At 45.1% G+C, this 22,165-nt stretch overlaps 17 non-coding genes across 17 annotated transcripts; all 17 read right to left on the bottom strand.

Moving 5' to 3' along the window:
- Positions 1-951: 951 nt before the first annotated feature.
- LOC141194529 (U2 spliceosomal RNA) lies at positions 952-1,142 on the bottom strand. Its single transcript, XR_012267151.1, has one exon. It is a non-coding gene; the product is annotated as a U2 spliceosomal RNA (small nuclear RNA).
- A 1,124-nt stretch (positions 1,143-2,266) lies between these two features.
- On the bottom strand, positions 2,267-2,457 carry LOC141194528 (U2 spliceosomal RNA). Its single transcript, XR_012267150.1, has one exon. It is a non-coding gene; the product is annotated as a U2 spliceosomal RNA (small nuclear RNA).
- A 1,121-nt stretch (positions 2,458-3,578) lies between these two features.
- On the bottom strand, positions 3,579-3,769 carry LOC141194526 (U2 spliceosomal RNA). The gene has a single exon (XR_012267149.1). It is a non-coding gene; the product is annotated as a U2 spliceosomal RNA (small nuclear RNA).
- A 1,120-nt stretch (positions 3,770-4,889) lies between these two features.
- Positions 4,890-5,080, bottom strand: LOC141194525 (U2 spliceosomal RNA). Its single transcript, XR_012267148.1, has one exon. It is a non-coding gene; the product is annotated as a U2 spliceosomal RNA (small nuclear RNA).
- A 1,121-nt stretch (positions 5,081-6,201) lies between these two features.
- Positions 6,202-6,392, bottom strand: LOC141195929 (U2 spliceosomal RNA). The gene has a single exon (XR_012268500.1). It is a non-coding gene; the product is annotated as a U2 spliceosomal RNA (small nuclear RNA).
- Positions 6,393-7,517: 1,125 nt separating this feature from the next.
- LOC141195772 (U2 spliceosomal RNA) lies at positions 7,518-7,708 on the bottom strand. Its single transcript, XR_012268350.1, has one exon. It is a non-coding gene; the product is annotated as a U2 spliceosomal RNA (small nuclear RNA).
- Positions 7,709-8,829: 1,121 nt separating this feature from the next.
- Positions 8,830-9,020, bottom strand: LOC141194524 (U2 spliceosomal RNA). Its single transcript, XR_012267147.1, has one exon. It is a non-coding gene; the product is annotated as a U2 spliceosomal RNA (small nuclear RNA).
- Positions 9,021-10,142: 1,122 nt separating this feature from the next.
- On the bottom strand, positions 10,143-10,333 carry LOC141194522 (U2 spliceosomal RNA). The gene has a single exon (XR_012267145.1). It is a non-coding gene; the product is annotated as a U2 spliceosomal RNA (small nuclear RNA).
- Positions 10,334-11,454: 1,121 nt separating this feature from the next.
- LOC141194520 (U2 spliceosomal RNA) lies at positions 11,455-11,645 on the bottom strand. The gene has a single exon (XR_012267144.1). It is a non-coding gene; the product is annotated as a U2 spliceosomal RNA (small nuclear RNA).
- Positions 11,646-12,765: 1,120 nt separating this feature from the next.
- LOC141196158 (U2 spliceosomal RNA) lies at positions 12,766-12,957 on the bottom strand. Its single transcript, XR_012268723.1, has one exon. It is a non-coding gene; the product is annotated as a U2 spliceosomal RNA (small nuclear RNA).
- Positions 12,958-14,080: 1,123 nt separating this feature from the next.
- Positions 14,081-14,272, bottom strand: LOC141196170 (U2 spliceosomal RNA). The gene has a single exon (XR_012268735.1). It is a non-coding gene; the product is annotated as a U2 spliceosomal RNA (small nuclear RNA).
- A 1,120-nt stretch (positions 14,273-15,392) lies between these two features.
- LOC141194519 (U2 spliceosomal RNA) lies at positions 15,393-15,583 on the bottom strand. The gene has a single exon (XR_012267143.1). It is a non-coding gene; the product is annotated as a U2 spliceosomal RNA (small nuclear RNA).
- Positions 15,584-16,706: 1,123 nt separating this feature from the next.
- Positions 16,707-16,897, bottom strand: LOC141194518 (U2 spliceosomal RNA). The gene has a single exon (XR_012267142.1). It is a non-coding gene; the product is annotated as a U2 spliceosomal RNA (small nuclear RNA).
- A 1,121-nt stretch (positions 16,898-18,018) lies between these two features.
- Positions 18,019-18,209, bottom strand: LOC141195914 (U2 spliceosomal RNA). The gene has a single exon (XR_012268485.1). It is a non-coding gene; the product is annotated as a U2 spliceosomal RNA (small nuclear RNA).
- A 1,120-nt stretch (positions 18,210-19,329) lies between these two features.
- LOC141194517 (U2 spliceosomal RNA) lies at positions 19,330-19,520 on the bottom strand. Its single transcript, XR_012267141.1, has one exon. It is a non-coding gene; the product is annotated as a U2 spliceosomal RNA (small nuclear RNA).
- Positions 19,521-20,638: 1,118 nt separating this feature from the next.
- LOC141195804 (U2 spliceosomal RNA) lies at positions 20,639-20,829 on the bottom strand. The gene has a single exon (XR_012268381.1). It is a non-coding gene; the product is annotated as a U2 spliceosomal RNA (small nuclear RNA).
- Positions 20,830-21,945: 1,116 nt separating this feature from the next.
- LOC141194516 (U2 spliceosomal RNA) lies at positions 21,946-22,136 on the bottom strand. The gene has a single exon (XR_012267140.1). It is a non-coding gene; the product is annotated as a U2 spliceosomal RNA (small nuclear RNA).
- Between the last annotated feature and the right edge of the window lie 29 nt (positions 22,137-22,165).

The following is a 22,165-nucleotide window of genomic DNA, read 5'->3' as shown; positions in this document are numbered from 1 at the left end:
TAACTCCACCTCTTTTAGCACAGTACCCTCAACCCCCGGCTGTTCCCACCCGCCTCAACACCGTTGGAAGGGAGGAGAACCAATTAAGGCGGGGGGGGGGGTGGAACGAGCAGCTGTCTACCCTTAGCAGGAGGGTTGCTGATTAATTACCTCTCCTGCTGCTGCTGCTGCTGGCTGTCCAGCAGCAGACTGAAGGTGGCTGCTGCTGTGCGCAGGTATATAAAGGCTCAGAGCCTATTATGACACGCGCAGCCAGCGTTCCATTGCCACATTCCGTCTACTGCAGGCGGGATACCTGGATGGCTGAATGTCACTGAGAAGCTCACAGAGACCGCCATAAGCAACAGTTTAAAAGAATGCCACAGACTAATCAACCAAACTTTTTGGGTTGGTTTCTCTTTTATAGTCTGCAGGCATTAAATGAAAGAAGTCAGTGTTCCAGCAGAGGGAGACAACGTTTCAGAAAAGGCATTGTAGCAAACCAAAAAAGAAATTTTAAGCGCAGCAGAGTAACCAGCTCACATACCTGTTAGCTCAGGTGAGTTTAAAAGGCTGCTGTTGATAACAAGGGCATTTGCTAAATAGATGGTGTGTGTGCAACAATATACTGAAAGGCCAATTATATTGTGCAGCTTATCTCACCACCTGTAGTTATTTAGGTGAAAGCTCCAAAATGCTTGCCTAATATGTCTGTTTATCCAAAAGGAAGTATAGAGGGAGAGCTAGATAGATAGCATTGCATTACATTACATTACATGGCAATGCAATGCACAGTTGCTGAAGTTGAACCAAAATGAGCTTGTCATCTGGCTTCTGCAACTTTTAACATGAAAAATCCAATGAGGAGAAGAAAAGCAAAGCCAAAGAGTCCATCCCAAAATCCGACAAACAAGCAAAATGAACAAAAAGCATTGAATTCAATTCTTTCTGATTTTAGAAACTGCATTAAAGAAGGGGTGCACCGGTCCTGGAGATACTGCAATACCAGGTCAATGCGTGGAGTGGACAGAGCAAGCTCTTTTTCCATCTCCCTGTTCTAAAAATCCATTTAATATATGGTCCCCAGATAGGGGACGTATCAGATATTAAACTGATAAGAACAGATACTACACTTGATCTTAGCCAAAAGGCCGAGAAGCGATAACCAGAATTGGTTTCCAACTACGGTGCCACCCAAGGATTCTGAAAAGTCCATTTGTGGAGATGGCCACCTGGACTCCCGTTAAGAAGACATGCTGTCAACCTCTAGATCCCTCACATGCCTGCACTTTTCGGCTTGCTGCTGCTGCAATCCACGCGTTTTAGATCTGCATAACTCCACCTCTTTTAGCACAGTACCCTCAACCCCCGGCTGTTCCCACCCGCCTCAACACCGTTGGAAGGGAGGAGAACCAATTAAGGCGGGGGGGGGGGGGGTGGAACGAGCAGCTGTCTACCCTTAGCAGGAGGGTTGCTGATTAATTACCTCTCCTGCTGCTGCTGCTGCTGGCTGTCCAGCAGCAGACTGAAGGTGGCTGCTGCTGTGCGCAGGTATATAAAGGCTCAGAGCCTATTATGACACGCGCAGCCAGCGTTCCATTGCCACATTCCGTCTACTGCAGGCGGGATACCTGGATGGCTGAATGTCACTGAGAAGCTCACAGAGACCGCCATAAGCAACAGTTTAAAAGAATGCCACAGACTAATCAACCAAACTTTTTGGGTTGGTTTCTCTTTTATAGTCTGCAGGCATTAAATGAAAGAAGTCAGTGTTCCAGCAGAGGGAGACAACGTTTCAGAAAAGGCATTGTAGCAAACCAAAAAAGAAATTTTAAGCGCAGCAGAGTAACCAGCTCACATACCTGTTAGCTCAGGTGAGTTTAAAAGGCTGCTGATGATAACAAGGGCATTTGCTAAATAGATGGTGTGTGTGCAACAATATACTGAAAGGTCAATTATATTGTGCAGCTTATCTCACCACCTGTAGTTATTTAGGTGAAAGCTCCAAAATGCTTGCCTAAAATGTCTGTTTATCCAAAAGGAAGTATAGAGGGAGAGCTAGATAGATAGCATTGCATTACATTACATTACATGGCAATGCAATGCACAGTAGCTGAAGTTGAACCAAAATGAGCTTGTCATCTGGCTTCTGCAACTTTTAACATGAAAAATCCAATGAGGAGAAGAAAAGCAAAGCCAAAGAGTCCATCCCAAAATCCGACAAACAAGCAAAATGAACAAAAAGCATTGAATTCAATTCTTTCTGATTTTAGAAACTGCATTAAAGAAGGGGTGCACCGGTCCTGGAGATACTGCAATACCAGGTCAATGCGTGGAGTGGACAGAGCAAGCTCTTTTTCCATCTCCCTGTTCTAAAAATCCATTTAATATATGGTCCCCAGATAGGGGACGTATCAGATATTAAACTGATAAGAACAGATACTACACTTGATCTTAGCCAAAAGGCCGAGAAGCGATAACCAGAATTGGTTTCCGACTACGGTGCCACCCAAGGATTCTGAAAAGTCCATTTGTGGAGATGGCCACCTGGACTCCCGTTAAGAAGACATGCTGTCAACCTCTAGATCCCTCACATGCCTGCACTTTTCGGCTTGCTGCTGCTGCAATCCACGCGTTTTAGATCTGCATAACTCCACCTCTTTTAGCACAGTACCCTCAACCCCCGGCTGTTCCCACCCGCCTCAACACCGTTGGAAGGGAGGAGAACCAATTAAGGCGGGGGGGGGGGTGGAACGAGCAGCTGTCTACCCTTAGCAGGAGGGTTGCTGATTAATTACCTCTCCTGCTGCTGCTGCTGCTGGCTGTCCAGCAGCAGACTGAAGGTGGCTGCTGCTGTGCGCAGGTATATAAAGGCTCAGAGCCTATTATGACACGCGCAGCCAGCGTTCCATTGCCACATTCCGTCTACTGCAGGCGGGATACCTGGATGGCTGAATGTCACTGAGAAGCTCACAGAGACCGCCATAAGCAACAGTTTAAAAGAATGCCACAGACTAATCAACCAAACTTTTTGGGTTGGTTTCTCTTTTATAGTCTGCAGGCATTAAATGAAAGAAGTCAGTGTTCCAGCAGAGGGAGACAACGTTTCAGAAAAGGCATTGTAGCAAACCAAAAAAGAAATTTTAAGCTCAGCAGAGTAACCAGCTCACATACCTGTTAGCTCAGGTGAGTTTAAAAGGCTGCTGTTGATAACAAGGGCATTTGCTAAATAGATGGTGTGTGTGCAACAATATACTGAAAGGTCAATTATATTGTGCAGCTTATCTCACCACCTGTAGTTATTTAGGTGAAAGCTCTAAAATGCTTGCCTAATATGTCTGTTTATCCAAAAGGAAGTATAGAGGGAGAGCTAGATAGATAGCATTGCATTACATTACATTACATGGCAATGCAATGCACAGTTGCTGAAGTTGAACCAAAATGAGCTTGTCATCTGGCTTCTGCAACTTTTAACATGAAAAATCCAATGAGGAGAAGAAAAGCAAAGCCAAAGAGTCCATCCCAAAATCCGACAAACAAGCAAAATGAACAAAAAGCATTGAATTCAATTCTTTCTGATTTTAGAAACTGCATTAAAGAAGGGGTGCACCGGTCCTGGAGATACTGCAATACCAGGTCAATGCGTGGAGTGGACAGAGCAAGCTCTTTTTCCATCTCCCTGTTCTAAAAATCCATTTAATATATGGTCCCCAGATAGGGGACGTATCAGATATTAAACTGATAAGAACAGATACTACACTTGATCTTAGCCAAAAGGCCGAGAAGCGATAACCAGAATTGGTTTCCGACTACGGTGCCACCCAAGGATTCTGAAAAGTCCATTTGTGGAGATGGCCACCTGGACTCCCGTTAGGAAGACATGCTGTCAACCTCTAGATCCCTCACATGCCTGCACTTTTCGGCTTGCTGCTGCTGCAATCCACGCGTTTTAGATCTGCATAACTCCACCTCTTTTAGCACAGTACCCTCAACCCCCGGCTGTTCCCACCCGCCTCAACACCGTTGGAAGGGAGGAGAACCAATTAAGGCGGGGGGGGGGTGGAACGAGCAGCTGTCTACCCTTAGCAGGAGGGTTGCTGATTAATTACCTCTCCTGCTGCTGCTGCTGCTGGCTGTCCAGCAGCAGACTGAAGGTGGCTGCTGCTGTGCGCAGGTATATAAAGGCTCAGAGCCTATTATGACACGCGCAGCCAGCGTTCCATTGCCACATTCCGTCTACTGCAGGCGGGATACCTGGATGGCTGAATGTCACTGAGAAGCTCACAGAGACCGCCATAAGCAACAGTTTAAAAGAATGCCACAGACTAATCAACCAAACTTTTTGGGTTGGTTTCTCTTTTATAGTCTGCAGGCATTAAATGAAAGAAGTCAGTGTTCCAGCAGAGGGAGACAACGTTTCAGAAAAGGCATTGTAGCAAACCAAAAAAGAAATTTTAAGCTCAGCAGAGTAACCAGCTCACATACCTGTTAGCTCAGGTGAGTTTAAAAGGCTGCTGTTGATAACAAGGGCATTTGCTAAATAGATGGTGTGTGTGCAACAATATACTGAAAGGTCAATTATATTGTGCAGCTTATCTCACCACCTGTAGTTATTTAGGTGAAAGCTCCAAAATGCTTGCCTAATATGTCTGTTTATCCAAAAGGAAGTATAGAGGGAGAGCTAGATAGATAGCATTGCATTACATTACATTACATGGCAATGCAATGCACAGTTGCTGAAGTTGAACCAAAATGAGCTTGTCATCTGGCTTCTGCAACTTTTAACATGAAAAATCCAATGAGGAGAAGAAAAGCAAAGCCAAAGAGTCCATCCCAAAATCCGACAAACAAGCAAAATGAACAAAAAGCATTGAATTCAATTCTTTCTGATTTTAGAAACTGCATTAAAGAAGGGGTGCACCGGTCCTGGAGATACTGCAATACCAGGTCAATGCGTGGAGTGGACAGAGCAAGCTCTTTTTCCATCTCCCTGTTCTAAAAATCCATTTAATATATGGTCCCCAGATAGGGGACGTATCAGATATTAAACTGATAAGAACAGATACTACACTTGATCTTAGCCAAAAGGCCGAGAAGCGATAACCAGAATTGGTTTACGACTACGGTGCCACCCAAGGATTCTGAAAAGTCCATTTGTGGAGATGGCCACCTGGACTCCCGTTAAGAAGACATGCTGTCAACCTCTAGATCCCTCACATGCCTGCACTTTTCGGCTTGCTGCTGCTGCAATCCACGCGTTTTAGATCTGCATAACTCCACCTCTTTTAGCACAGTACCCTCAACCCCCGGCTGTTCCCACCCGCCTCAACACCGTTGGAAGGGAGGAGAACCAATTAAGGCGGGGGGGGGGGGGGTGGAACGAGCAGCTGTCTACCCTTAGCAGGAGGGTTGCTGATTAATTACCTCTCCTGCTGCTGCTGCTGGCTGTCCAGCAGCAGACTGAAGGTGGCTGCTGCTGTGCGCAGGTATATAAAGGCTCAGAGCCTATTATGACACGCGCAGCCAGCGTTCCATTGCCACATTCCGTCTACTGCAGGCGGGATACCTGGATGGCTGAATGTCACTGAGAAGCTCACAGAGACCGCCATAAGCAACAGTTTAAAAGAATGCCACAGACTAATCAACCAAACTTTTTGGGTTGGTTTCTCTTTTATAGTCTGCAGGCATTAAATGAAAGAAGTCAGTGTTCCAGCAGAGGGAGACAACGTTTCAGAAAAGGCATTGTAGCAAACCAAAAAAGAAATTTTAAGCGCAGCAGAGTAACCAGCTCACATACCTGTTAGCTCAGGTGAGTTTAAAAGGCTGCTGTTGATAACAAGGGCATTTGCTAAATAGATGGTGTGTGTGCAACAATATACTGAAAGGTCAATTATATTGTGCAGCTTATCTCACCACCTGTAGTTATTTAGGTGAAAGCTCCAAAATGCTTGCCTAATATGTCTGTTTATCCAAAAGGAAGTATAGAGGGAGAGCTAGATAGATAGCATTGCATTACATTACATTACATGGCAATGCAATGCACAGTTGCTGAAGTTGAACCAAAATGAGCTTGTCATCTGGCTTCTGCAACTTTTAACATGAAAAATCCAATGAGGAGAAGAAAAGCAAAGCCAAAGAGTCCATCCCAAAATCCGACAAACAAGCAAAATGAACAAAAAGCATTGAATTCAATTCTTTCTGATTTTAGAAACTGCATTAAAGAAGGGGTGCACCGGTCCTGGAGATACTGCAATACCAGGTCAATGCGTGGAGTGGACAGAGCAAGCTCTTTTTCTATCTCCCTGTTCTAAAAATCCATTTAATATATGGTCCCCAGATAGGGGACGTATCAGATATTAAACTGATAAGAACAGATACTACACTTGATCTTAGCCAAAAGGCCGAGAAGCGATAACCAGAATTGGTTTCCGACTACGGTGCCACCCAAGGATTCTGAAAAGTCCATTTGTGGAGATGGCCACCTGGACTCCCGTTAAGAAGACATGCTGTCAACCTCTAGATCCCTCACATGCCTGCACTTTTCGGCTTGCTGCTGCTGCAATCCACGCGTTTTAGATCTGCATAACTCCACCTCTTTTAGCACAGTACCCTCAACCCCCGGCTGTTCCCACCCGCCTCAACACCGTTGGAAGGGAGAAGAACCAATTAAGGCGGGGGGGGGGGGGGGTGGAACGAGCAGCTGTCTACCCTTAGCAGGAGGGTTGCTGATTAATTACCTCTCCTGCTGCTGCTGCTGCTGGCTGTCCAGCAGCAGACTGAAGGTGGCTGCTGCTGTGCGCAGGTATATAAAGGCTCAGAGCCTATTATGACACGCGCAGCCAGCGTTCCATTGCCACATTCCGTCTACTGCAGGCGGGATACCTGGATGGCTGAATGTCACTGAGAAGCTCACAGAGACCGCCATAAGCAACAGTTTAAAAGAATGCCACAGACTAATCAACCAAACTTTTTGGGTTGGTTTCTCTTTTATAGTCTGCAGGCATTAAATGAATGAAGTCAGTGTTCCAGCAGAGGGAGACAACGTTTCAGAAAAGGCATTGTAGCAAACCAAAAAAGAAATTTTAAGCGCAGCAGAGTAACCAGCTCACATACCTGTTAGCTCAGGTGAGTTTAAAAGGCTGCTGTTGATAACAAGGGCATTTGCTAAATAGATGGTGTGTGTGCAACAATATACTGAAAGGTCAATTATATTGTGCAGCTTATCTCACCACCTGTAGTTATTTAGGTGAAAGCTCCAAAATGCTTGCCTAATATGTCTGTTTATCCAAAAGGAAGTATAGAGGGAGAGCTAGATAGATAGCATTGCATTACATTACATTACATGGCAATGCAATGCACAGTTGCTGAAGTTGAACCAAAATGAGCTTGTCATCTGGCTTCTGCAACTTTTAACATGAAAAATCCAATGAGGAGAAGAAAAGCAAAGCCAAAGAGTCCATCCCAAAATCCGACAAACAAGCAAAATGAACAAAAAGCATTGAATTCAATTCTTTCTGATTTTAGAAACTGCATTAAAGAAGGGGTGCACCGGTCCTGGAGATACTGCAATACCAGGTCAATGCGTGGAGTGGACAGAGCAAGCTCTTTTTCCATCTCCCTGTTCTAAAAATCCATTTAATATATGGTCCCCAGATAGGGGACGTATCAGATATTAAACTGATAAGAACAGATACTACACTTGATCTTAGCCAAAAGGCAGAGAAGCGATAACCAGAATTGGTTTCCGACTACGGTGCCACCCAAGGATTCTGAAAAGTCCATTTGTGGAGATGGCCACCTGGACTCCCGTTAAGAAGACATGCTGTCAACCTCTAGATCCCTCACATGCCTGCACTTTTCGGCTTGCTGCTGCTGCAATCCACGCGTTTTAGATCTGCATAACTCCACCTCTTTTAGCACAGTACCCTCAACCCCCGGCTGTTCCCACCCGCCTCAACACCGTTGGAAGGGAGGAGAACCAATTAAGGCGGGGGGGGGGGTGGAACGAGCAGCTGTCTACCCTTAGCAGGAGGGTTGCTGATTAATTACCTCTCCTGCTGCTGCTGCTGCTGGCTGTCCAGCAGCAGACTGAAGGTGGCTGCTGCTGTGCACAGGTATATAAAGGCTCAGAGCCTATTATGACACGCGCAGCCAGCGTTCCATTGCCACATTCCGTCTACTGCAGGCGGGATACCTGGATGGCTGAATGTCACTGAGAAGCTCACAGAGACCGCCATAAGCAACAGTTTAAAAGAATGCCACAGACTAATCAACCAAACTTTTTGGGTTGGTTTCTCTTTTATAGTCTGCAGGCATTAAATGAAAGAAGTCAGTGTTCCAGCAGAGGGAGACAACTTTTCAGAAAAGGCATTGTAGCAAACCAAAAAAGAAATTTTAAGCGCAGCAGAGTAACCAGCTCACATACCTGTTAGCTCAGGTGAGTTTAAAAGGCTGCTGTTGATAACAAGGGCATTTGCTAAATAGATGGTGTGTGTGCAACAATATACTGAAAGGTCAATTATATTGTGCAGCTTATCTCACCACCTGTAGTTATTTAGGTGAAAGCTCCAAAATGCTTGCCTAATATGTCTGTTTATCCAAAAGGAAGTATAGAGGGAGAGCTAGATAGATAGCATTGCATTACATTACATTACATGGCAATGCAATGCACAGTTGCTGAAGTTGAACCAAAATGAGCTTGTCATCTGGCTTCTGCAACTTTTAACATGAAAAATCCAATGAGGAGAAGAAAAGCAAAGCCAAAGAGTCCATCCCAAAATCCGACAAACAAGCAAAATGAACAAAAAGCATTGAATTCAATTCTTTCTGATTTTAGAAACTGCATTAAAGAAGGGGTGCACCGGTCCTGGAGATACTGCAATACCAGGTCAATGCGTGGAGTGGACAGAGCAAGCTCTTTTTCCATCTCCCTGTTCTAAAAATCCATTTAATATATGGTCCCCAGATAGGGGACGTATCAGATATTAAACTGATAAGAACAGATACTACACTTGATCTTAGCCAAAAGGCCGAGAAGCGATAACCAGAATTGGTTTCCGACTACGGTGCCACCCAAGGATTCTGAAAAGTCCATTTGTGGAGATGGCCACCTGGACTCCCGTTAAGAAGACATGCTGTCAACCTCTAGATCCCTCACATGCCTGCACTTTTCGGCTTGCTGCTGCTGCAATCCACGCGTTTTAGATCTGCATAACTCCACCTCTTTTAGCACAGTACCCTCAACCCCCGGCTGTTCCCACCCGCCTCAACACCGTTGGAAGGGAGAAGAACCAATTAAGGCGGGGGGGGGGGGTGGAACGAGCAGCTGTCTACCCTTAGCAGGAGGGTTGCTGATTAATTACCTCTCCTGCTGCTGCTGCTGCTGGCTGTCCAGCAGCAGACTGAAGGTGGCTGCTGCTGTGCGCAGGTATATAAAGGCTCAGAGCCTATTATGACACGCGCAGCCAGCGTTCCATTGCCACATTCCGTCTACTGCAGGCGGGATACCTGGATGGCTGAATGTCACTGAGAAGCTCACAGAGACCGCCATAAGCAACAGTTTAAAAGAATGCCACAGACTAATCAACCAAACTTTTTGGGTTGGTTTCTCTTTTATAGTCTGCAGGCATTAAATGAAAGAAGTCAGTGTTCCAGCAGAGGGAGACAACGTTTCAGAAAAGGCATTGTAGCAAACCAAAAAAGAAATTTTAAGCGCAGCAGAGTAACCAGCTCACATACCTGTTAGCTCAGGTGAGTTTAAAAGGCTGCTGTTGATAACAAGGGCATTTGCTAAATAGATGGTGTGTGTGCAACAATATACTGAAAGGTCAATTATATTGTGCAGCTTATCTCACCACCTGTAGTTATTTAGGTGAAAGCTCCAAAATGCTTGCCTAATATGTCTGTTTATCCAAAAGGAAGTATAGAGGGAGAGCTAGATAGATAGCATTGCATTACATTACATTACATGGCAATGCAATGCACAGTTGCTGAAGTTGAACCAAAATGAGCTTGTCATCTGGCTTCTGCAACTTTTAACATGAAAAATCCAATGAGGAGAAGAAAAGCAAAGCCAAAGAGTCCATCCCAAAATCCGACAAACAAGCAAAATGAACAAAAAGCATTGAATTCAATTCTTTCTGATTTTAGAAACTGCATTAAAGAAGGGGTGCACCGGTCCTGGAGATACTGCAATACCAGGTCAATGCGTGGAGTGGACAGAGCAAGCTCTTTTTCCATCTCCCTGTTCTAAAAATCCATTTAATATATGGTCCCCAGATAGGGGACGTATCAGATATTAAACTGATAAGAACAGATACTACACTTGATCTTAGCCAAAAGGCCGAGAAGCGATAACCAGAATTGGTTTCCGACTACGGTGCCACCCAAGGATTCTGAAAAGTCCATTTGTGGAGATGGCCACCTGGACTCCCGTTAAGAAGACATGCTGTCAACCTCTAGATCCCTCACATGCCTGCACTTTTCGGCTTGCTGCTGCTGCAATCCACGCGTTTTAGATCTGCATAACTCCACCTCTTTTAGCACAGTACCCTCAACCCCCGGCTGTTCCCACCCGCCTCAACACCGTTGGAAGGGAGAAGAACCAATTAAGGCGGGGGGGGGGGTGGAACGAGCAGCTGTCTACCCTTAGCAGGAGGGTTGCTGATTAATTACCTCTCCTGCTGCTGCTGCTGCTGGCTGTCCAGCAGCAGACTGAAGGTGGCTGCTGCTGTGCGCAGGTATATAAAGGCTCAGAGCCTATTATGACACGCGCAGCCAGCGTTCCATTGCCACATTCCGTCTACTGCAGGCGGGATACCTGGATGGCTGAATGTCACTGAGAAGCTCACAGAGACCGCCATAAGCAACAGTTTAAAAGAATGCCACAGACTAATCAACCAAACTTTTTGGGTTGGTTTCTCTTTTATAGTCTGCAGGCATTAAATGAAAGAAGTCAGTGTTCCAGCAGAGGGAGACAACGTTTCAGAAAAGGCATTGTAGCAAACCAAAAAAGAAATTTTAAGCGCAGCAGAGTAACCAGCTCACATACCTGTTAGCTCAGGTGAGTTTAAAAGGCTGCTGTTGATAACAAGGGCATTTGCTAAATAGATGGTGTGTGTGCAACAATATACTGAAAGGTCAATTATATTGTGCAGCTTATCTCACCACCTGTAGTTATTTAGGTGAAAGCTCCAAAATGCTTGCCTAATATGTCTGTTTATCCAAAAGGAAGTATAGAGGGAGAGCTAGATAGATAGCATTGCATTACATTACATTACATGGCAATGCAATGCACAGTTGCTGAAGTTGAACCAAAATGAGCTTGTCATCTGGCTTCTGCAACTTTTAACATGAAAAATCCAATGAGGAGAAGAAAAGCAAAGCCAAAGAGTCCATCCCAAAATCCGACAAACAAGCAAAATGAACAAAAAGCATTGAATTCAATTCTTTCTGATTTTAGAAACTGCATTAAAGAAGGGGTGCACCGGTCCTGGAGATACTGCAATACCAGGTCAATGCGTGGAGTGGACAGAGCAAGCTCTTTTTCCATCTCCCTGTTCTAAAAATCCATTTAATATATGGTCCCCAGATAGGGGACGTATCAGATATTAAACTGATAAGAACAGATACTACACTTGATCTTAGCCAAAAGGCCGAGAAGCGATAACCAGAATTGGTTTCCGACTACGGTGCCACCCAAGGATTCTGAAAAGTCCATTTGTGGAGATGGCCACCTGGACTCCCGTTAAGAAGACATGCTGTCAACCTCTAGATCCCTCACATGCCTGCACTTTTCGGCTTGCTGCTGCTGCAATCCACGCGTTTTAGATCTGCATAACTCCACCTCTTTTAGCACAGTACCCTCAACCCCCGGCTGTTCCCACCCGCCTCAACACCGTTGGAAGGGAGGAGAACCAATTAAGGCGGGGGGGGGGTGGAACGAGCAGCTGTCTACCCTTAGCAGGAGGGTTGCTGATTAATTACCTCTCCTGCTGCTGCTGCTGCTGGCTGTCCAGCAGCAGACTGAAGGTGGCTGCTGCTGTGCGCAGGTATATAAAGGCTCAGAGCCTATTATGACACGCGCAGCCAGCGTTCCATTGCCACATTCCGTCTACTGCAGGCGGGATACCTGGATGGCTGAATGTCACTGAGAAGCTCACAGAGACCGCCATAAGCAACAGTTTAAAAGAATGCCACAGACTAATCAACCAAACTTTTTGGGTTGGTTTCTCTTTTATAGTCTGCAGGCATTAAATGAAAGAAGTCAGTGTTCCAGCAGAGGGAGACAACGTTTCAGAAAAGGCATTGTAGCAAACCAAAAAAGAAATTTTAAGCGCAGCAGAGTAACCAGCTCACATACCTGTTAGCTCAGGTGAGTTTAAAAGGCTGCTGTTGATAACAAGGGCATTTGCTAAATAGATGGTGTGTGTGCAACAATATACTGAAAGGTCAATTATATTGTGCAGCTTATCTCACCACCTGTAGTTATTTAGGTGAAAGCTCCAAAATGCTTGCCTAATATGTCTGTTTATCCAAAAGGAAGTATAGAGGGAGAGCTAGATAGATAGCATTGCATTACATTACATTACATGGCAATGCAATGCACAGTTGCTGAAGTTGAACCAAAATGAGCTTGTCATCTGGCTTCTGCAACTTTTAACATGAAAAATCCAATGAGGAGAAGAAAAGCAAAGCCAAAGAGTCCATCCCAAAATCTGACAAACAAGCAAAATGAACAAAAAGCATTGAATTCAATTCTTTCTGATTTTAGAAACTGCATTAAAGAAGGGGTGCACCGGTCCTGGAGATACTGCAATACCAGGTCAATGCGTGGAGTGGACAGAGCAAGCTCTTTTTCCATCTCCCTGTTCTAAAAATCCATTTAATATATGGTCCCCAGATAGGAGACGTATCAGATATTAAACTGATAAGAACAGATACTACACTTGATCTTAGCCAAAAAGGCCGAGAAGCGATAACCAGAATTGGTTTCCGACTACGGTGCCACCCAAGGATTCTGAAAAGTCCATTTGTGGAGATGGCCACCTGGACTCCCGTTAAGAAGACATGCTGTCAACCTCTAGATCCCTCACATGCCTGCACTTTTCGGCTTGCTGCTGCTGCAATCCACGCGTTTTAGATCTGCATAACTCCACCTCTTTTAGCACAGTACCCTCAACCCCCGGCTGTTCCCACCCGCCTCAACACCGTTGGAAGGGAGGAGAACCAATTAAGGCGGGGGGGGGGGGGTGGAACGAGCAGCTGTCTACCCTTAGCAGGAGGGTTGCTGATTAATTACCTCTCCTGCTGCTGCTGCTGCTGGCTGTCCAGCAGCAGACTGAAGGTGGCTGCTGCTGTGCGCAGGTATATAAAGGCTCAGAGCCTATTATGACACGCGCAGCCAGCGTTCCATTGCCACATTCCGTCTACTGCAGGCGGGATACCTGGATGGCTGAATGTCACTGAGAAGCTCACATAGACCGCCATAAGCAACAGTTTAAAAGAATGCCACAGACTAATCAACCAAACTTTTTGGGTTGGTTTCTCTTTTATAGTCTGCAGGCATTAAATGAAAGAAGTCAGTGTTCCAGCAGAGGGAGACAACGTTTCAGAAAAGGCATTGTAGCAAACCAAAAAAGAAATTTTAAGCGCAGCAGAGTAACCAGCTCACATACCTGTTAGCTCAGGTGAGTTTAAAAGGCTGCTGTTGATAACAAGGGCATTTGCTAAATAGATGGTGTGTGTGCAACAATATACTGAAAGGTCAATTATATTGTGCAGCTTATCTCACCACCTGTAGTTATTTAGGTGAAAGCTCCAAAATGCTTGCCTAATATGTCTGTTTATCCAAAAGGAAGTATAGAGGGAGAGCTAGATAGATAGCATTGCATTACATTACATTACATGGCAATGCAATGCACAGTTGCTGAAGTTGAACCAAAATGAGCTTGTCATCTGGCTTCTGCAACTTTTAACATGAAAAATCCAATGAGGAGAAGAAAAGCAAAGCCAAAGAGTCCATCCCAAAATCCGACAAACAAGCAAAATGAACAAAAAGCATTGAATTCAATTCTTTCTGATTTTAGAAACTGCATTAAAGAAGGGGTGCACCGGTCCTGGAGATACTGCAATACCAGGTCAATGCGTGGAGTGGACAGAGCAAGCTCTTTTTCCATCTCCCTGTTCTAAAAATCCATTTAATATATGGTCCCCAGATAGGGGACGTATCAGATATTAAAACTGATAAGAACAGATACTACACTTGATCTTAGCCAAAAGGCAGAGAAGCGATAACCAGAATTGGTTTCCGACTACGGTGCCACCCAAGGATTCTGAAAAGTCCATTTGTGGAGATGGCCACCTGGACTCCCGTTAAGAAGACATGCTGTCAACCTCTAGATCCCTCACATGCCTGCACTTTTCGGCTTGCTGCTGCTGCAATCCACGCGTTTTAGATCTGCATAACTCCACCTCTTTTAGCACAGTACCCTCAACCCCCGGCTGTTCCCACCCGCCTCAACACCGTTGGAAGGGAGGAGAACCAATTAAGGCGGGGGGGGGGTGGAACGAGCAGCTGTCTACCCTTAGCAGGAGGGTTGCTGATTAATTACCTCTCCTGCTGCTGCTGCTGCTGGCTGTCCAGCAGCAGACTGAAGGTGGCTGCTGCTGTGCGCAGGTATATAAAGGCTCAGAGCCTATTATGACACGCGCAGCCAGCGTTCCATTGCCACATTCCGTCTACTGCAGGCGGGATACCTGGATGGCTGAATGTCACTGAGAAGCTCACAGAGACCGCCATAAGCAACAGTTTAAAAGAATGCCACAGACTAATCAACCAAACTTTTTGGGTTGGTTTCTCTTTTATAGTCTGCAGGCATTAAATGAAAGAAGTCAGTGTTCCAGCAGAGGGAGACAACGTTTCAGAAAAGGCATTGTAGCAAACCAAAAAAGAAATTTTAAGCGCAGCAGAGTAACCAGCTCACATACCTGTTAGCTCAGGTGAGTTTAAAAGGCTGCTGTTGATAACAAGGGCATTTGCTAAATAGATGGTGTGTGTGCAACAATATACTGAAAGGTCAATTATATTGTGCAGCTTATCTCACCACCTGTAGTTATTTAGGTGAAAGCTCCAAAATGCTTGCCTAATATGTCTGTTTATCCAAAAGGAAGTATAGAGGGAGAGCTAGATAGATAGCATTGCATTACATTACATTACATGGCAATGCAATGCACAGTTGCTGAAGTTGAACCAAAATGAGCTTGTCATCTGGCTTCTGCAACTTTTAACATGAAAAATCCAATGAGGAGAAGAAAAGCAAAGCCAAAGAGTCCATCCCAAAATCCGACAAACAAGCAAAATGAACAAAAAGCATTGAATTCAATTCTTTCTGATTTTAGAAACTGCATTAAAGAAGGGGTGCACCGGTCCTGGAGATACTGCAATACCAGGTCAATGCGTGGAGTGGACAGAGCAAGCTCTTTTTCCATCTCCCTGTTCTAAAAATCCATTTAATATATGGTCCCCAGATAGGGGACGTATCAGATATTAAACTGATAAGAACAGATACTACACTTGATCTTAGCCAAAAGGCCGAGAAGCGATAACCAGAATTGGTTTCCGACTACGGTGCCACCCAAGGATTCTGAAAAGTCCATTTGTGGAGATGGCCACCTGGACTCCCGTTAAGAAGACATGCTGTCAACCTCTAGATCCCTCACATGCCTGCACTTTTCGGCTTGCTGCTGCTGCAATCCACGCGTTTTAGATCTGCATAACTCCACCTCTTTTAGCACAGTACCCTCAACCCCCGGCTGTTCCCACCCGCCTCAACACCGTTGGAAGGGAGAAGAACCAATTAAGGCGGGGGGGGGGGGGTGGAACGAGCAGCTGTCTACCCTTAGCAGGAGGGTTGCTGATTAATTACCTCTCCTGCTGCTGCTGCTGCTGGCTGTCCAGCAGCAGACTGAAGGTGGCTGCTGCTGTGCGCAGGTATATAAAGGCTCAGAGCCTATTATGACACGCGCAGCCAGCGTTCCATTGCCACATTCCGTCTACTGCAGGCGGGATACCTGGATGGCTGAATGTCACTGAGAAGCTCACAGAGACCGCCATAAGCAACAGTTTAAAAGAATGCCACAGACTAATCAACCAAACTTTTTGGGTTGGTTTCTCTTTTATAGTCTGCAGGCATTAAATGAAAGAAGTCAGTGTTCCAGCAGAGGGAGACAACGTTTCAGAAAAGGCATTGTAGCAAACCAAAAAAGAAATTTTAAGCGCAGCAGAGTAACCAGCTCACATACCTGTTAGCTCAGGTGAGTTTAAAAGGCTGCTGTTGATAACAAGGGCATTTGCTAAATAGATGGTGTGTGTGCAACAATATACTGAAAGGTCAATTATATTGTGCAGCTTATCTCACCACCTGTAGTTATTTAGGTGAAAGCTCCAAAATGCTTGCCTAATATGTCTGTTTATCCAAAAGGAAGTATAGAGGGAGAGCTAGATAGATAGCATTGCATTACATTACATTACATGGCAATGCAATGCACAGTTGCTGAAGTTGAACCAAAATGAGCTTGTCATCTGGCTTCTGCAACTTTTAACATGAAAAATCCAATGAGGAGAAGAAAAGCAAAGCCAAAGAGTCCATCCCAAAATCCGACAAACAAGCAAAATGAACAAAAAGCATTGAATTCAATTCTTTCTGATTTTAGAAACTGCATTAAAGAAGGGGTGCACCGGTCCTGGAGATACTGCAATACCAGGTCAATGCGTGGAGTGGACAGAGCAAGCTCTTTTTCCATCTCCCTGTTCTAAAAATCCATTTAATATATGGTCCCCAGATAGGGGACGTATCAGATATTAAACTGATAAGAACAGATACTACACTTGATCTTAGCCAAAAGGCCGAGAAGCGATAACCAGAATTGGTTTCCGACTACGGTGCCACCCAAGGATTCTGAAAAGTCCATTTGTGGAGATGGCCACCTGGACTCCCGTTAAGAAGACATGCTGTCAACCTCTAGATCCCTCACATGCCTGCACTTTTCGGCTTGCTGCTGCTGCAATCCACGCGTTTTAGATCTGCATAACTCCACCTCTTTTAGCACAGTACCCTCAACCCCCGGCTGTTCCCACCCGCCTCAACACCGTTGGAAGGGAGGAGAACCAATTAAGGCGGGGGGGGGGTGGAACGAGCAGCTGTCTACCCTTAGCAGGAGGGTTGCTGATTAATTACCTCTCCTGCTGCTGCTGCTGCTGGCTGTCCAGCAGCAGACTGAAGGTGGCTGCTGCTGTGCGCAGGTATATAAAGGCTCAGAGCCTATTATGACACGCGCAGCCAGCGTTCCATTGCCACATTCCGTCTACTGCAGGCGGGATACCTGGATGGCTGAATGTCACTGAGAAGCTCACAGAGACCGCCATAAGCAACAGTTTAAAAGAATGCCACAGACTAATCAACCAAACTTTTTGGGTTGGTTTCTCTTTTATAGTCTGCAGGCATTAAATGAAAGAAGTCAGTGTTCCAGCAGAGGGAGACAACGTTTCAGAAAAGGCATTGTAGCAAACCAAAAAAGAAATTTTAAGCGCAGCAGAGTAACCAGCTCACATACCTGTTAGCTCAGGTGAGTTTAAAAGGCTGCTGTTGATAACAAGGGCATTTGCTAAATAGATGGTGTGTGTGCAACAAAAATACTGAAAGGTCAATTATATTGTGCAGCTTATCTCACCACCTGTAGTTATTTAGGTGAAAGCTCCAAAATGCTTGCCTAATATGTCTGTTTATCCAAAAGGAAGTATAGAGGGAGAGCTAGATAGATAGCATTGCATTACATTACATTACATGGCAATGCAATGCACAGTTGCTGAAGTTGAACCAAAATGAGCTTGTCATCTGGCTTCTGCAACTTTTAACATGAAAAATCCAATGAGGAGAAGAAAAGCAAAGCCAAAGAGTCCATCCCAAAATCTGACAAACAAGCAAAATGAACAAAAAGCATTGAATTCAATTCTTTCTGATTTTAGAAACTGCATTAAAGAAGGGGTGCACCGGTCCTGGAGATACTGCAATACCAGGTCAATGCGTGGAGTGGACAGAGCAAGCTCTTTTTCCATCTCCCTGTTCTAAAAATCCATTTAATATATGGTCCCCAGATAGGAGACGTATCAGATATTAAACTGATAAGAACAGATACTACACTTGATCTTAGCCAAAAGGCCGAGAAGCGATAACCAGAATTGGTTTCCGACTACGGTGCCACCCAAGGATTCTGAAAAGTCCATTTGTGGAGATGGCCACCTGGACTCCCGTTAAGAAGACATGCTGTCAACCTCTAGATCCCTCACATGCCTGCACTTTTCGGCTTGCTGCTGCTGCAATCCACGCGTTTTAGATCTGCATAACTCCACCTCTTTTAGCACAGTACCCTCAACCCCCGGCTGTTCCCACCCGCCTCAACACCGTTGGAAGGGAGGAGAACCAATTAAGGCGGGGGGGGGGTGGAACGAGCAGCTGTCTACCCTTAACAGGAGGGTTGCTGATTAATTACCTCTCCTGCTGCTGCTGCTGCTGGCTGTCCAGCAGCAGACTGAAGGTGGCTGCTGCTGTGCGCAGGTATATAAAGGCTCAGAGCCTATTATGACACGCGCAGCCAGCGTTCCATTGCCACATTCCGTCTACTGCAGGCGGGATACCTGGATGGCTGAATGTCACTGAGAAGCTCACATAGACCGCCATAAGCAACAGTTTAAAAGAATGCCACAGACTAATCAACCAAACTTTTTGGGTTGGTTTCTCTTTTATAGTCTGCAGGCATTAAATGAAAGAAGTCAGTGTTCCAGCAGAGGGAGACAACGTTTCAGAAAAGGCATTGTAGCAAACCAAAAAAGAAATTTTAAGCGCAGCAGAGTAACCAGCTCACATACCTGTTAGCTCAGGTGAGTTTAAAAGGCTGCTGTTGATAACAAGGGCATTTGCTAAATAGATGGTGTGTGTGCAACAATATACTGAAAGGTCAATTATATTGTGCAGCTTATCTCACCACCTGTAGTTATTTAGGTGAAAGCTCCAAAATGCTTGCCTAATATGTCTGTTTATCCAAAAGGAAGTATAGAGGGAGAGCTAGATAGATAGCATTGCATTACATTACATTACATGGCAATGCAATGCACAGTTGCTGAAGTTGAACCAAAATGAGCTTGTCATCTGGCTTCTGCAACTTTTAACATGAAAAATCCAATGAGGAGAAGAAAAGCAAAGCCAAAGAGTCCATCCCAAAATCCGACAAACAAGCAAAATGAACAAAAAGCATTGAATTCAATTCTTTCTGATTTTAGAAACTGCATTAAAGAAGGGGTGCACCGGTCCTGGAGATACTGCAATACCAGGTCAATGCGTGGAGTGGACAGAGCAAGCTCTTTTTCCATCTCCCTGTTCTAAAAATCCATTTAATATATGGTCCCCAGATAGGGGACGTATCAGATATTAAACTGATAAGAACAGATACTACACTTGATCTTAGCCAAAAGGCCGAGAAGCGATAACCAGAATTGGTTTCCGACTACGGTGCCACCCAAGGATTCTGAAAAGTCCATTTGTGGAGATGGCCACCTGGACTCCCGTTAAGAAGACAAGCTGTCAACCTCTAGATCCCTCACATGCCTGCACTTTTCGGCTTGCTGCTGCTGCAATCCACGCGTTTTAGATCTGCATAACTCCACCTCTTTTAGCACAGTACCCTCAACCCCCGGCTGTTCCCACCCGCCTCAACACCGTTGGAAGGGAGGAGAACCAATTAAGGCGGGGGGGGTGGAACGAGCAGCTGTCTACCCTTAGCAGGAGGGATGCTGATTAATTACCTCTCCTGCTGCTGCTGCTGCTGGCTGTCCAGCAGCAGACTGAAGGTGGCTGCTGCTGTGCGCAGGTATATAAAGGCTCAGAGCCTATTATGACACGCGCAGCCAGCGTTCCATTGCCACATTCCGTCTACTGCAGGCGGGATACCTGGATGGCTGAATGTCACTGAGAAGCTCACAGAGACCGCCATAAGCAACAGTTTAAAAGAATGCCACAGACTAATCAACCAAACTTTTTGGGTTGGTTTCTCTTTTATAGTCTGCAGGCATTAAATGAAAGAAGTCAGTGTTCCAGCAGAGGGAGACAACGTTTCAGAAAAGGCATTGTAGCAAACCAAAAAAGAAATTTTAAGCGCAGCAGAGTAACCAGCTCACATACCTGTTAGCTCAGGTGAGTTTAAAAGGCTGCTGTTGATAACAAGGGCATTTGCTAAATAGATGGTGTGTGTGCAACAATATACTGAAAGGTCAATTATATTGTGCAGTTTATCTCACCACCTGTAGTTATTTAGGTGAAAGCTCCAAAATGCTTGCCTAATATGTCTGTTTATCCAAAAGGAAGTATAGAGGGAGAGCTAGATAGATAGCATTGCATTACATTACATTACATGGCAATGCAATGCACAGTTGCTGAAGTTGAACCAAAATGAGCTTGTCATCTGGCTTCTGCAACTTTTAACATGAAAAATCCAATGAGGAGAAGAAAAGCAAAGCCAAAGAGTCCATCCCAAAATCCGACAAACAAGCAAAATGAACAAAAAGCATTGAATTCAATTCTTTCTGATTTTAGAAACTGCATTAAAGAAGGGGTGCACCAGTCCTGGAGATACTGCAATACCAGGTCAATGCGTGGAGTGGACAGAGCAAGCTCTTTTTCCATCTCCCTGTTCTAAAAATCCATTTAATATATGGTCCCCAGATAGGGGACGTATCAGATATTAAACTGATAAGAACAGATACTACACTTGATCTTAGCCAAAAGGCCGAGAAGCGATAACCAGAATTGGTTTCCGACTACGGTGCCACCCAAGGATTCTGAAAAGTCCATTTGTGGAGATGGCCACCTGGACTCCCGTTAAGAAGACATGCTGTCAACCTCTAGATCCCTCACATGCCTGCACTTTTCGGCTTGCTGCTGCTGCAATCCACGCGTTTTAGATCTGCATAACTCCACCTCTTTTAGCACAGTACCCTCAACCCCCGGCTGTTCCCACCCGCCTCAACACCGTTGGAAGGGAGGAGAACCAATTAAGGCGGGGGGGGGTGGAACGAGCAGCTGTCTACCCTTAGCAGGAGGGTTGCTGATTAATTACCTCTCCTGCTGCTGCTGCTGGCTGTCCAGCAGCAGACTGAAGGTGGCTGCTGCTGTGCGCAGGTATATAAAGGCTCAGAGCCTATTATGACACGCGCAGCCAGTGTTCCATTGCCACATTCCGTCTACTGCAGGCGGGATACCTGGATGGCTGAATGTCACTGAGAAGCTCACAGAGACCGCCATAAGCAACAGTTTAAAAGAATGCCACAGACTAATCAACCAAACTTTTTGGGTTGGTTTCTCTTTTATAGTCTGCAGGCATTAAATGAAAGAAGTCAGTGTTCCAGCAGAGGGAGACAACGTTTCAGAAAAGGCATTGTAGCAAACCAAAAAAGAAATTTTAAGCGCAGCAGAGTAACCAGCTCACATACCTGTTAGCTCAGGTGAGTTTAAAAGGCTGCTGTTGATAACAAGGGCATTTGCTAAATAGATGGTGTGTGTGCAACAATATACTGAAAGGTCAATTATATTGTGCAGCTTATCTCACCACCTGTAGTTATTTAGGTGAAAGCTCCAAAATGCTTGCCTAATATGTCTGTTTATCCAAAAGGAAGTATAGAGGGAGAGCTAGATAGATAGCATTGCATTACATTACATTACATGGCAATGCAATGCACAGTTGCTGAAGTTGAACCAAAATGAGCTTGTCATCTGGCTTCTGCAACTTTTAACATGAAAAATCCAATGAGGAGAAGAAAAGCAAAGCCAAAGAGTGCATCCCAAAATCCGACAAACAAGCAAAATGAACAAAAAGCATTGAATTCAATTCTTTCTGATTTTAGAAACTGCATTAAAGAAGGGGTGCACCGGTCCTGGAGATACTGCAATACCAGGTCAATGCGTGGAGTGGACAGAGCAAGCTCTTTTTCCATCTCCCTGTTCTAAAAATCCATTTAATATATGGTCCCCAGATAGGGGACGTATCAGATATTAAACTGATAAGAACAGATACTACACTTGATCTTAGCCAAAAGGCCGAGAAGCGATAACCAGAATTGGTTTCCGACTACGGTGCC

Source organism: Phyllobates terribilis, unplaced genomic scaffold (assembly GCF_046119375.1).
Source record: "Phyllobates terribilis strain yellow unplaced genomic scaffold, ASM4611937v1 Scaffold_74__1_contigs__length_7073193, whole genome shotgun sequence".
Lineage (NCBI taxonomy): Eukaryota > Metazoa > Chordata > Amphibia > Anura > Dendrobatidae > Phyllobates > Phyllobates terribilis.
Note: the sequence above shows the minus strand (reverse complement) of the source record. Positions and strands in the feature narration are given on the sequence as shown.